This window comes from Anomaloglossus baeobatrachus, chromosome 6, assembly GCF_048569485.1.
Source record: "Anomaloglossus baeobatrachus isolate aAnoBae1 chromosome 6, aAnoBae1.hap1, whole genome shotgun sequence".
In the NCBI taxonomy this organism is placed as follows: Eukaryota; Metazoa; Chordata; class Amphibia; order Anura; family Aromobatidae; genus Anomaloglossus; species Anomaloglossus baeobatrachus.
In genome coordinates, this window is record NC_134358.1 from 578,410,941 (window position 1) to 578,425,161 (window position 14,221).

Consider the following 14,221-nt stretch of genomic DNA (forward strand, 5'->3'; position numbering starts at 1 on the left):
TAGCTATACTTTACCATGCGACCTCGGTCTTTTGGGGATGTCCCTCCTGGGAGGGGGTCTTCAGACATAAGGGCTCTTTACACGCTGCAATGTATCTTACGATGTGTCGGCGGGGTCACGGCGTAAGTGATGCACATCCGGCATCGTAAGTTACATTGTAGCATGTAGCAGCTACGTGCGATTGCGATTGAACGGTAAAACCTTCATCGCACGCACGTTGTTCATTTCCTAAAAATTGAACGTCGGGGTGTTCATCATACCCGGGGTAGCACACATCGCAGTGTGTGACACCCCGGGAACGATGAACAGATCTTACCTGTGTCCTGCGGCTCCCGGCCGGCTACGCGGAAGGAAGGAGGTGGGCGGGATGTTAACGTCCCACTCAGCTCCGCCCCTCTGCTTCTATTGGCCGCCTACCGTGTGACGTCGCTGTGACGCCGAACGTCCCTCCCACTCCAGGAAGTGGACGTTCGCCGCCCACATCGAGGTCGTATGGAAGGGTAAGTGCGTGTGACGGGGGTTACAACACTGTGCGACACATTCAACAAATTGAACGTGCCACACATACGATGGGGGTGGGTACGATCGCATACGAAATCGTATGCTTAATTGCAAGGTGTAAGGCAGGCTTTACCTGAGGTGGAACCAATGGAGGTTGCAGTTACCAGTTCTCATGCTGCAGAGATGAAGCATAGATGCCATATCGGACTCTGTCTCTACTGTGATCTCGCTGGACATTTTCTAAAGATCTGTCCATCTCGCCCTGAAGCAAGCAGATGGGAAATGTCTAGGTCCAGGGGTTGTCATGGTGGCCACCCAGACTTCCAGGTACCTTTGTTTTCTGATAAAGTTCTGCTTGATATGGTTTTGTCCTTCAAGAACTAAGCATTACCAGCTATGGCTTCATTGGCCGCAGGTCTGCAGCTAAGTTATTGATTCGGCACTGGTTCTGAAATTAGGATTAGTGACAGTTAGTTTGGAAAAACCCACATTTTTGCCACTGACAGGACACCGCTGCTTCACAACTCTGTCAATGGTTGAGGTGGAGTTCAAGTCCAAATGGGAGCCCTTCACTCTGAGTCTATCTCCAGCTTTGTTTTGGATACCTTACCTGCGGAGTTGGTACTGGGGCCGATCTACTTTCTAACCAGGAACATGTCCGTGTGGTATTACAAAGGTTCAGGGAGAATTCTTTGCTAAATTTGAGAAATCTATTTTTTCTGTTCAGGAAATTTCATTCCTGGGGTTCATTTTATTGGCTCGTGGGTTTAAGATGGACCCTGTGAAGGGACAGGCCTTAATAGATTGGGTTCAACCTAGTGACCTCGGAGTTGCAATGTTTTCTAGGATATGACAACTATAGAAGATTCATTAGGGGTTTCTCTGATTGCTAAAACTCTTACTGACCGCATACGTAAGGGGGAGGATCTCAAGGTTTGGTCACCGGATGCTATTAGGGCTTTTACTAGAAATTGAACGAGTGGTTTATGCCTGCTCCGGGTCCTATCCAACCCAATCTTCAAGAACCATTCATTGTGGAGGTGGATGTTTCGGTGGTAGAGGTAGGGGCATTTCATCTCGGGGTTCCACAACTCTAACTTATGGCCATATGCCTTTTTCTCTAAAAAAAAAAAAAAGTTTTGACGGCTGAAAGAAACTATGATGTTGGGAATCGGGAGTTACTCGCGATTAAATTAGCCTTTGAGGAATGGAGACATTTTTGGGCGGCGGCGGTTCATCAAGTTACTGTAGTCGCTGACCATAACATTTTTAATTTTATTGAATCACCTAAACAGTTAACCCCAAGACAGGCCAAAGGGGCCTTATTTTTTTAGATTCAATTTCTCTATCACATTCAGTCCAAGAATGTAAAAGCTGACACGTTATCACGCAGGCTACATTCAGTTTCTCCTCCAGAACCTCCATTCTTCCTCAGGGCATTGTAGTTTAGGTGATATCCTTGGAATTGGATGCATAGATCCTTAAGGTCCAGTTGTTGGCCCCTTCCAATACTCCAAGGCTTAAATGATTTACATCTGTGTATCTAAGATTGCATCTGTTACAAGAGTTTCATGATTCCATCTTGAGTGGTCAACTGTCACGCTCCCCGGCTCCTCGGCCACGCTTCCCGGCTCCCCTGCCATGCTCCCCTGCTTTGCTCACCGGCTCCCCTGCCACGCGTCCCCCGCTCCACAGCCTCCATGCCCCATCACCTGCGGTCCCCAGGCAGCCCGGTCCCCGCTCCCAGCGCCCGGCGGCAACTCTGATCCAGCCCGGCACTCCTGCCTCCTGTGCACCGCTCCCTGCTCTGGCTTCTGGCACCCGGGCCTCGCGCATGCGCATTAGGGCGCGCGCGCGGTCATTGACCCTCTCTTAAAGGGCCAGTGTCCTCCAACAGGATATTGAAGTATCAGGTACAGGGTATATAGGGGGATCCTTACCAAGTGGGCGGGGCCTGTTCTTCGTGTTTGCTAAGCTAGGAGTCAGGTCTCCTTGTGTCTTGTGGTATACTTACCTATCTCTCTCGTAGAGTCGCTCCTGCCACGCCAACCGGTCCTGACGATACCCGAACCCCGAACGGTGAATGTCTGCCATCCCGTCAGTTCCTACCATCTCCGATCCCTGCGGTGACCCACCTTCTCGCTCCGTTGGTTCTGGATTTTGCCTGACGTCATCTCGGCCTCCGAACCTGAGCTCCGTCCCCCGGACTACCATCAGAGACCCCGTGGTCCCAGGGACTTCTTCATTCCACTCCTCTGCACGGACTGTCCTGATACCTGTAGTGCTCCGGCTACCGGGCACCTTGCCCTCGGTGAGGTGTTCAGCCCAGTGGTTCCACCTCCTGGGTCTGCCCCGTCCACCTGGTCCTAACATCATCTGGGGTCACAGAAGATTGTGTCTGTTACAACGGATTCATGATTCCATCTTGAGTGGTCTCCCAGAGTCACAGAAGATTGTGTCTGCTACAAGAGTTTCATGATTCCAACTTGAGTGGTCATCTGGGGTCACAGAAGATTGTGTCTGCTACAAGAGTTTCATGATTCCATCTTGAGTGGTCATCTGGGGTCACAGAAGATTGTGTCTGTTACAAGAGTTTCATAATTCCATCTTGAGTGGTCATCTGGGGTCACAGAAGATTGTGTCTGCTACAAGAGTTTCATGATTCCATCTTGAGTGGTCATCTGGGGTCACAGAAGATTGTGTCTGCTACAAGAGTTTCATGATTCCATCTTGAGTGGTCATCTGGGGTCACAGAAGATTGTGTCTGCTACAAGAGTTTAATGATTCCATCTTGAGTGGTCATCTGGGGTCACAGAAGATTGTGTGTGCTACATGAGTTTCATGATTCCACCTTGAATGGTCATCCGGGGTCACAGAAGATTGCATCTGTTACAAGAGTTTCATGATTCCATCTTGAGTGGTCATCTGGGGTCACAGAAGATTGCATCTGTTACAAGAGTTTCATGATTCCGTCTTCAGTGGTCATACGGGGTCACAGCTACTCAGAAAGCTATTGCCAGGATCTTTTGGTGGCCATCTATAAGTTTTGATAGTTAAGATTTTGCCTCTGCTTGTCATATTAAAGTCTATCATAACCAACCATCTAGGGAACTGGAGTCATCTGTCCATGGATTTCGTCACAGATTTGCCTGTGCCTAGTGGTAAATCTGTCATTTGGGTGGTGGTTGGCTGACTCAGTAAATAGGCTCACTTTATTCCTTTGCGTTACGTAATGCAGAGACACTCTCCAGGTTTATTTGTGAATGGAATTTCTCTTAACATTGTGAAGGATAGGGGAGTGCAATTTGTCTCCAAATTGTGGAGAGCATTTTGTAATAAACTGGGGATTTACTTGTCATTTTCCTCTCTCTACCACCCTGAAACCATCGGTCAGACAGAAGAGGCAAATCAACCTTTTTTTGTACTTATGATTTTCATCTGAATTTTGAGAAATTCTATAGTTGTGAGTGTCCTGGGGTGGAGGTCAGCATACGAAAACTTGGGGATGTCTGAAGGGAGGTTCAAAAGAACAATGGGGCTTCTCAGATTCACCAGAAACTAAAGGCTGATAGAAAACATTCGGTGGTTCTGGCTTTAAAGTAGGTGATAAGGTTTGGTTGTCATCTAAAAATACTAAACTTAAGGTACCGTCGCCAAAGTTGGGTCCATATGAGATTTGAGAAGTAGTCTGTCTGGTGTTTGTCTATTGGAGGTTTGGAGTATGAGGTACAGAAGATTGTGGATTCTCGATCCAATATCTAATCAACTGGAAGGGATACGGAACCGAGGAGAGATCTTGGGTTTTGGCACGATCGGTGTAGGCTGATAAGTTGGTCAGTGCCTTCCATTCTAGATTTTCTGGGAAACCTGGTGGTCCAGGGCCCCCTGGAGAAAGTTGGTACTGTCACGATTTCACCACTCTTAATGTCCTAGGAATGCAGTGAGTGACATCTCAGCTGCTGTATAAAATAATGGGCATGTTGGGCTCTCAGTATTGTTAGCCCAATCTGTTTGGGTCTGCTGGGTTTCCTCCAGGTGTCAATCATTTAGGGTAAATACCTGGCTATTCCGCTGACTGAAAATGCTGTGTGCTTACTGTTCTATTATTTTGATATTTACTACCTAACCTCAGACTTTGCCCTCTTACCATTCTTTTGCCTTACCCTTTTGCCTTTGATGTGTGTGCTCTCCTGGTATTTGACTCTTTGACTCTCTTGTCCCATCACTTGTCCATGAGAAGTGACGCAGCGACACAGAAAGGATCAAACATCGGTGGATTAGACAAGTGTGGGAGAAGAGTTGGAGGGCCTCAGGGTGGTGAGCCAGCTGGGATCAACATGAATGGACCTTGCACCAGAGATACCACCACTACAAATGATCAGCACAAGGAAAGACCACATTGATAGTGTACCTGGAGACCATGCCCGCCCCCGAGAGGCCACTCAAGTCTCATGGATCCACTGAGAATAAAAGATACTGACGAGCAGCTTAAAGCTGGGTTCACACTAAACGACAGCGACAACGACGTCGCTGTTACGTCACCATTTTCGGTGACGTAACAGCGACCTTGTAAGTCGCTGTTATGATCGCTGCTTAGCTGTCAAACACAGCAGAAGCAGCGATCATAAGGTCGCTGTGCTACATGTTCAGAGAGCAGGGAGCCGCGCTTAGCGCTGGCTCCTTGCTCTCCTGCAGCACTCATCGGGTTAATTAACCCGATGTGTGCTGCAGCTACATGTCACAGTTCAGAGAGCAGGGAGCCGCGCTTAGCGCTGGCTCCTTGCTCTCCTGCAGCACACATCGGGTTAATTAACCCGATGTGTGCTGCAGCTACATGTCACAGTGCAGAGAGCAGGGAGCCGCGCGCACTGCTTAGCGCTGGCTCCTTGCTCTCCTTGCTACAGTATACATCGGGTTAATTACCCGATGCATACTGCAGCCACATGTCACAGTGCAGGAGCCGGCACTGGCAGCAAGAGGGGAGGCTGGTAACCAGCGTAAACATCGGGTAACCAGGGAAAGTGCTTCCCTTGGTTACCCGATGTTTACGCTGGTTACAGCTTACCGCAGCTGCCAGTGCCGGCTCCTGCTCGCTTCATTTCGTCGCTCTCTCGCTGTCACACACAGCGATGTGTGTGTCACAGCGGGAGAGTGACGACCAAAAAATGAAGCTGGACATTCAGCAACGACCTGCGACCTCACAGCAGGGGCCAGGTCGTTGCTGGATGTCACACACAGCGACAGCGACGGGACGTCGCTGCAACGTCACAGAAAATGGTGACGTAGCAGCGACGTCGTTGTCGTCGTCGTTATGTGTGACACCAGCTTAAGGAAAGACACTAGTGATACAACGTAACCTGAGATCATCCCCACCCCCGAGGAGCCCCTGACCAGTCTCATGGATCCAGAGAGACTGAAGGACAGAAATCCATGTGATATCGATGAGAGACTAATAAGAGAGTAGTGCTGCTCTGCCCTCTGCTGGAGATACATGAGAACTGCAGGACCACAAGTTTGGATTTTTCCCCTTATTATGCTGGAGTATGTGTAGTCTGGGGGCACTGAAGAATTCCGGAGGTGATAATGTCAGGATTATCTCAAATCTTGGAGCTGTTACTTAATGATTTATCGGTCTCAATAAGGAACTCAATGACCTTGACGGTCAAACCTGGTTGGGCCAGGATGGAGGGGTCTTCTTGTTTAGATAGTGTCTCTGGAAGGGTAAATTAGCTCCGGGGGGGGGGCTTTTAGATTATGGCAATGAGGCCCCCTAAGCTATGCCGGCATCTGATAATTGGCGTCATGATAATTTCTCTTCTTGCCCTCGTTTTCTAGTGCAGCGTACAGGGTATATACTGCGGGTGTTCAGAACATGCACAAAAGTGGTTCTTGTTGTATAATAGACTTTTCATGAGTTGCACGGACCCCAAAAATCTTCTGAACGGTAAACTGATATCGTGCATTATTTGGTGGACAATTGACCAGGCTTCCATCATCTGCAGTATCATGCGCTGCCTGCTATGTGTAAGGTGAATCGCATGTGATGGTCGGAATCATGCCCCTGTACAGCGCCAGTGATCTGATCATCCGGAGGTCAGAGGTGAATCACATGTGATGGTCGGAGTCATCCTCTACATCACCACTGATCTGATGGTCCGGAGGTCCATACAGTGACACTGATCTGATGGTCCGGAGGTCGGTGGTGAATCACATGTGATGGTGGGAGTCATGCCCCTGTACAGCGCCAGTGATCTGATGGTCCGGAGGTCAGTGGTGAATCACATGTGATGGTCGGAGTCATCCTCTACATCACCACTGATCTGATCATCCGGAGGTCAGTGGTGGATCACATGTGATGGTCGGAGTCATCCTCTACATCACCACTGATCTGATGGTCCGGAGGTCGGTGGTGAATCACATGTGATGGTCGGAGTCATCCTCTACATCACCACTGATCTGATCATCCGGAGGTCAGTGGTGGATCACATGTGATGGTCGGAGTCATCCTCTACATCACCACTGATCTGATCATCCGGAGGTCAGTGGTGAATCACATGTGATGGTCGGAGTCATGCCCCTGTACAGCGCCAGTGATCTGATGGTCCGGAGGTCAGTGGTGGATCACATGTGATGGTCAGAGTCATCCTCTACATCACCACTGATCTGATCATCCGGAGGTCAGTGGTGAATCACATGTGATGGTCGGAGTCATGCCCCTGTACAGCGCCAGTGATCTGATGGTCCGGAGGTCGGTGGTGAATCACATGTGATGGTCGGAGTCATGCCCCTGTACAGCACCAGTGATCTGATGGTCCGGAGGTCGGTGGTGAATCACATGTGATGGTCGGAGTCATCCTCTACATCACCACTGATCTGATGGATCAGCCATAGCTGTGACGTTATGGTTTCCAGGCTATTCTTACATCTTGGACAATGCTGGATGATCTGGATGTCGGTCAGAGAAAAGTCTAAATATAGGCAGTGTCCAGGCGGGTACAGGGAGACCCCGATGCCAGGGCTGATATCCGACCCCCAGACCTGGCGAGGCCGTGCACAGCACATGTACTCACCCATCCCAGCACATGCCGGCTGATTGGCTCAGGGGTCCACCAGGGACAAAGAGAAGGAAATACCCCGAGCCCCCCAATAACAGTAAGCCCCACATACCACCATACTCCACCTGCGTGCATCTGCCACAAGCACACGACAAACCCAGGGGTGTAAAGTGCAGGCCTGCGCCATATTATAGTCAGGTATAAAGCACAGATTACTGGGGAGCAGCCGAGGACTAGCCTGACGTACACGACACACACCGAGGTAGATCCGCGCACGCCGCTGCTCGATGAGGTAGACGAGGGAAGGCTTCCATTTACATCTTCAGCTGGGTTATTGCACCTCCATAAACAAAGCAAAACAAAACGACCTCTCTGGCAAAGATAATAAAACCGCTTAGTCCATAGAGCTGTGGGGAGCGCCCGCTCAGGTACAGGTGTCCACGCTTTGCTACAAGAGCACAGCTCTGGAGGTCTGCTCCCTCCATACACAGAACACTGCATCAAACCAGGGGCCTTCACCTTATCTCCTGAACCACACCCCAGGGTGGAGATATGTGGACAGCCATTCCACCCATCTCTGACTGTTCACAAAAAAGCTGGCCCTTGTCATGACCAATTAACAGATCACACAGCATGATGGAGCGTACATTCCGGGTTACACATCACTGAAGCTCATAACCTCAGTGAACAATATCTCCCCTCCAGGATTCTATCATTGACCATCTTACATGTCTCCCCTCTGAATAAAGTCGGAGGGCTTGGCACCTTCCACCATCAGACAGTGGAGTCTCGATAGGGCATCTGCATTACCATGCAACCTTCCAGGCCTATGTTCTACATGGAAGCTGACATTTTGGAGGGCTAAGAACCAATGGGTAACTCGGGCATTCTTCTCTTTCTTTTGTCATATCGGACCATGATGGGGCATGGTCTAATATCAATCTAAACGTTTGGCCTCACAGGTAATGCCATAATGTGTTCACTGCCAACTTAATGGTCAAACATTCCTTTTCCACAATGGAATAGTTCTTTTCCCACGCCGTTTCCTATTCAGGTAGGGTATTGAGTGTTCTTCTCCATTTACCTCCCGAGACAGGACCGAGCTCAACCCAACCTCTGAGGGATCCGTCTGGAGCAGGAATTCCTTCTTGAAGTTGGGTGCCACCAAGACCGGCTGTTTACATAGAAGTAGCTTCAACTCATGGAAAGCCATCACTGCTTCATGGCCAACTTCATACCCTTAAAGAGGTCAGTCAGGTGTGTGGCAATCGTGGCAAAATTCGGGATGAATCTTCTGTAATACCCCACAATTCCAAGAAACGCTCTAACCAGTAGTCAATATAAAAGACGGCTCATGACTTATTACTTCCAAAGACAATACTAAGGACCAGGGGGCACTCACTGCGGGGGAAGAAAAGCAATTCCGGCAGCTAAACAGGAAAGGGTTCTTTACAGTTAGAGCAGTCAGACTGTGGAATGCGACCACAAGAGGTAGTAATGGCAGATACTATAACAGCTTTATATCAGGGCTGGATGATTCCTCAGTACACAACATTGTTGGTTATAAGTGACTTAGTGACAAAATGTAGAATTGGTGGAGGAAGGTTGAACTAGATGGACCTAGGTCTTTTTTCAACCTCTGTAACTATGTTTCTTCGAGAGTGGTTTTGGCCAATTCTGGACTGTGTCCACTTTGTGTAATTGGGGCTGGATTTCGCTCCTCCCTACTACATAGCCTGGGTATTTGGCCTCCTCCTTCCCCACTGCACACTTCTTCAGGTTTATAGAAAAAACTGCCTTCCTTAGAGCACCAAACCCCGCCTGGACCTTTTTCAGATGACTTCCCCTATACCGGCTGAAGACCACAATATTGTCAAGGTAGACCATTGTGTATCTCTTATGACAGCCAAGATCTGGTCCATGGCTCACTGAAATGGCAATCCAACTGGCATCCTGGTGTATTGGAAGCACCCGTCTGGTGTAGAGAAGGCCGTCTTCTCCTTGGTGACTTGAGACATGGGGATTTGCTAATACCCTTTTGTTAGGTTCAAGGTTGTAATACACCATGCCGGCCCCTAGCCTCACAATCAACTCATTGACCTGAGGCATCGGATATGCATTGAACTTGGATACCTCATTCAGTTTCCGAGAGTTATTGCAGAATATCTGCCATCAGATTTCAGTTGTAAGACAATCAGGCTGGACCAGCTACTCTGAGGCTCCTCAATGACTCACAGACTCAGCATCCGCTTTGCCGTCTTAGAGATCAATTCTCGGTGGGATTCGCGGATCCGGTACGGCTTCAGGTTCACCCACATATGGGGTTCCGTAGGAATCTCATGTTCTAGGACCTGCGTACAACCTGGCACGTCTAAGAACAGGTGTCTGTTTCATTGGAGCAATTCCCAGCACTGCTATTTCTGGCATGTCTGCCACCGTGACCTCTTCAATGTCGGCACAGGAGTGTCATCAAGTGTGTGGCCCAGATGCAGGAGAGGATTGCGGAGGTGACTCTTCTCCAGGTGCAAGAGGTTCAGGAAAGGCCTACAACTCGTCAGCAAGGGTGGGACAATTTAGCCCTGGAGAGTCTAAGGGGTATTTTGCACGCTGCAACATCGCTAGCCGATTGTAGCGATGCTGAGCGCGATAGTCCCCGCCCCCGTCGCAGCTGCGATATCTTGTGATAGCTGCCGTAGCGAACATTATCGCTACGGCAGCTTCACACACACTTAACTGCCCTGCGATGTCGCTCTGGCCGACGACCTGCCTCCTTCCTAAGGGGGTGGGTCGTGCGGCGTCACAGCGACGTCACACGGCAGGCGGCCAATAGAAGCGGAGGGGCGGAGATGAGCGGGATGTAAACATCCCGCCCACCTCCTTCCTTCCGCATAGCCAGCGGCCGCAGGTAAGGAGGTGTTCCTCGCTCCTGCGGCTTCATACACAGCGATGTATGCTGCCGCAGGAACGAGGAACAACATTGTATCTGTCGCTGCACCGGCGGCATTATGGAAATGACCGACACTACACAGATCACCGATTTTCGACGCATTTGCGATCGTTTATCGGTGCATCTAGGCTTTACACGTTGCAACATCGTTACCGGCGCCGTATGTGCGTCACTTTCGATTTGACCCCGACGATATCGCAGTAGCGATGTCACAACGTGCAAAGCCCCCCTTAGTGCTGATTGCCACTGTAGAGATCAAGTTTCTGGTGAAATTGCAAGGGCTATATGAAGTGGTAGAAAAACTTGGGGTGGTGAACTATAAGGTCCACCAACCAGGAAAGAGAAAGCCCTACCAAGTTTACTACAACAAATTGATCAAGTCGTGGCAAGATGGAGAGCCGGTTGTTTTAAGTCGGCAGTGTAACCTCGGCTTCCCAGGTCTTCTTCAGTATATCCAAGAATCTAAAGCGGGCTTTACACAATCTCGTTGGGGTCACGGAATTTGTCACGCACATCCAGCCGCATTAGCGATGCCGTTGCGTGTGACACCTATGAGCGATTTTGCATCATCGCAAAAACGTGCAAAATCGCTCATCGGTGACATGGGGGTCCATTCTCAAATATCGCTGCTGCAGCAGTAACGAAGTTGTTCCTCGTTCCTACAGCAGCACACATCGCTCCGTGTGACACCGCAGGAACGAGGAAGCTCTCCTTACCTGCCTCCCGGCCGCTATGCGGAAGGAAGGAAGGAGGTGGGCGGGATGTTCATCCCGCTCATCTCCGCCCCTCTGCTTCTATGCACGCTCCTGAATGCACACTCCTGAATGCACGCTCCTGTACGCACGCTCCTGTATGCACGCTCCTGCATGCATGCTCCTGTATGCACGCTCCTGCATGCATGCTCCTGTATGCACGCTCCTGTATGCACGCTCCTGTATGCACGCTCCTGTATGCATGCTCCTGTATGCACGCTCCTGTATGCACGCTCACCACACAGGACTCCATTGCTAAAGAATAAGCAGGTTCAAGAGCGTTTAAAGTTTGTTCAACAACATTTAGACAAATCTGTTAAACACTGGAGAATACAGTCTGGTCAGAGGAGATCAAACTGATTTTTTTAGATGCTATAATACACACCATGGTTGGAGGCCAAAAAGGAAATCACCAAAAACACCAACACCAGTGAAGTGTGGAGGTGGAATATCATGGTGTGTGGCTGTTTTTCAGCAGACGGCACTGGGAACTTCATATAATGAAGGAAGAATGAATGGACAAATGTATAAAGACAATTCTGATAAAAAATCTCTGCTGCCATCTACCAGGAGGATGAAGGTGAAATGAGGGAGGACATTTCACCGAGACAATGATCCCAAACACACAGCCAAGGAGACTACCAACTGGTCCCAGAGTAAGAAGATAAAGCTGCTAGACTGGCCGAGCCAATCACCGGAGCTGAATCCAACAGAAAATGTCTGGAAGAAAGTAAAGCTCCTATTTCATAGAAGGAGCCGGGACCTGCAGGATGTGAGGAGTGAGTGTGTGAAGGAATGGGCCAAAATCCACCTGAGCAATGCAGGTGACTAGTGTCTCCATACAGGATGTGAGGAGTGTGTGCGGAAGAATGGGCCAAAATCCACCTGAGCAATGCAGGTGACTAGTGTATCCATACAGGATGTGAGGAGTGTGTGTGGAAGAATGGGCCAAAATCCACCTGAGCAATGCAGGCGACTAGTGTCTCCATACAGGATGTGAGGAGTGTGTGCAGAAGAATGGGACAAAATCCACCTGAGCAATGCAGGCGACTAGTGTCTCCATACAGGATGTGAGGAGTGTGTGCGGAAGACTGGGCCAAAATCCACCTGAGCAATGCAGGCGACTAGTGTCTCCATACAGGATGTGAGGAGTGTGTGCAGAAGAATGGACCAAAATCCACCTGAGCAATGCAGGCGACTAGTGTCTCCATACAGGATGTGAGGAGTGTGTGTGGAAGAATGGGACAAAATCCACCTGAGCAATGCAGGCGACTAGTGTCTCCACACAGGATGTGAGGAGTGTGTGCGGAAGAATGGACCAAAATCCACCTGAGCAATGCAGGTGACCAGTGTCTCCATACAGGATGTGAGGAGTGTGTGCAGAAGAATGGGCCAAAATCCACCTGAGCAATGCAGGTGACTAGTGTCTCCATACAGGATGTAAGGAGTGTGTGCAGAAGAATGGGACAAAATCCACCTGAGCAATGCAGGTGACTAGTGTCTCCATACAGGATGTGAGGAGTGTGTGCGGAAGAATGGGCCAAAATCCACCTGAGCAATGCAGGTGACTAGTGTCTCCATACAGGATGTGAGGAGTGTGTGCAGAAGAATGGGCCAAACTCCACCTGAGCAATGCAGGCGACTAGTGTCTCCATACAGGATGTGAGGAGTGTGTGCGGAAGAATGGGCCAAAATCCACCTGAGCAATGCAGGTGACTAGTGTCTCCATACAGGATGTGAGGAGTGAGTGCGGAAGAATGGCCCAAAATCCACCTGAGCAATGCAGGCGACTAGTGTCTCCATACAGGATGTGAGGAGTGTGTGTGCGGAAGAATGGCCCAAAATCCACCTGAGCAATGCAGGTGACTAGTGTCTCCATACAGGATATGAGGAGTGTGTGTGAAGGAATGGGCCAAAATCCACCTGAGCAATGCAGGCGACTAGTGACTCCATACAGGATGTGAGGAGTGAGTGCGGAAGAATGGCCCAAAATCCACCTGAGCAATGAAGGCGACTAGTGTCTCCATACAGGATGTGAGGAGTGTGTGCGGAAGAATGGGCCAAAATCCACCTGAGCAATGCAGGCGACTAGTGACTCCATACAGGATGTGAGGAGTGAGTGCGGAAGAATGGCCCAAAATCCACCTGAGCAATGAAGGCGACTAGTGTCTCCATACAGGATGTGAGGAGTGTGTGCGGAAGAATGGGCCAAAATCCACCTGAGCAATGCAGGCGACTAGTGACTCCATACAGGATGTGAGGAGTGTGTGTGGAAGAATGGCCCAAAATCCACCTGAGCAATGAAGGCGACTAGTGTCTCCATACAGGATGTGAGGAGTGTGTGCGGAAGAATGGGCCAAAATCCACCTGAGCAATGCAGGCGACTAGTGTCTCCATACAGGATGTGAGGAGTGTGTGCGGAAGAATGGGCCAAAATCCACCTGAGCAATGCAGGTGACTAGTGTCTCCATACAGGATGTGAGGAGTGTGTGCGGAAGAATGGACCAAAATCCACCTGAGCAATGCAGGCGACTAGTGCCTCCATACAGGATGTGAGGAGTGTGTGTGCGGAAGAATGGACCAAAATCCACCTGAGCAATGCAGGCGACTAGCGTCTCCATACAGGATGTGAGGAGTGTGTGTGGAGGAATGGGCCAAAATCCACATGAGCAATGCAGGCGACTAGTGTCTCCATACAGGATGTGAGGAGTGAGTGTGGAGGAATGGGCCAAATCCACCTGAGCAATGCAGGCGACTAGTGTCTCCATACAGGATGTGAGGAGTGTGTGCGGAAGAATGGACCAAAATCCACCTGAGCAATGCAGGCGACTAGTGTCTCCATACAGGATGTGAGGAGTGTGTGCAGAAGAATGGGCCAAAATCCACCTGAGCAATGCAGGCGACTAGTGTCTCCATACAGGATGTGAGGAGTGTGTGAGGAAGAATGGGCCAAAATCCACCTGAGC

General features: G+C 49.8%; 1 protein-coding gene across 19 annotated transcripts in view; it reads right to left on the bottom strand.

Annotated features, from left to right (window-relative positions):
* OBSCN (obscurin, cytoskeletal calmodulin and titin-interacting RhoGEF) overlaps positions 1-14,221 on the bottom strand; it is an 882,373-nt gene that overhangs the window by 744,284 nt on the left and 123,868 nt on the right. The gene's annotated exons all lie outside the window — the stretch shown is intronic.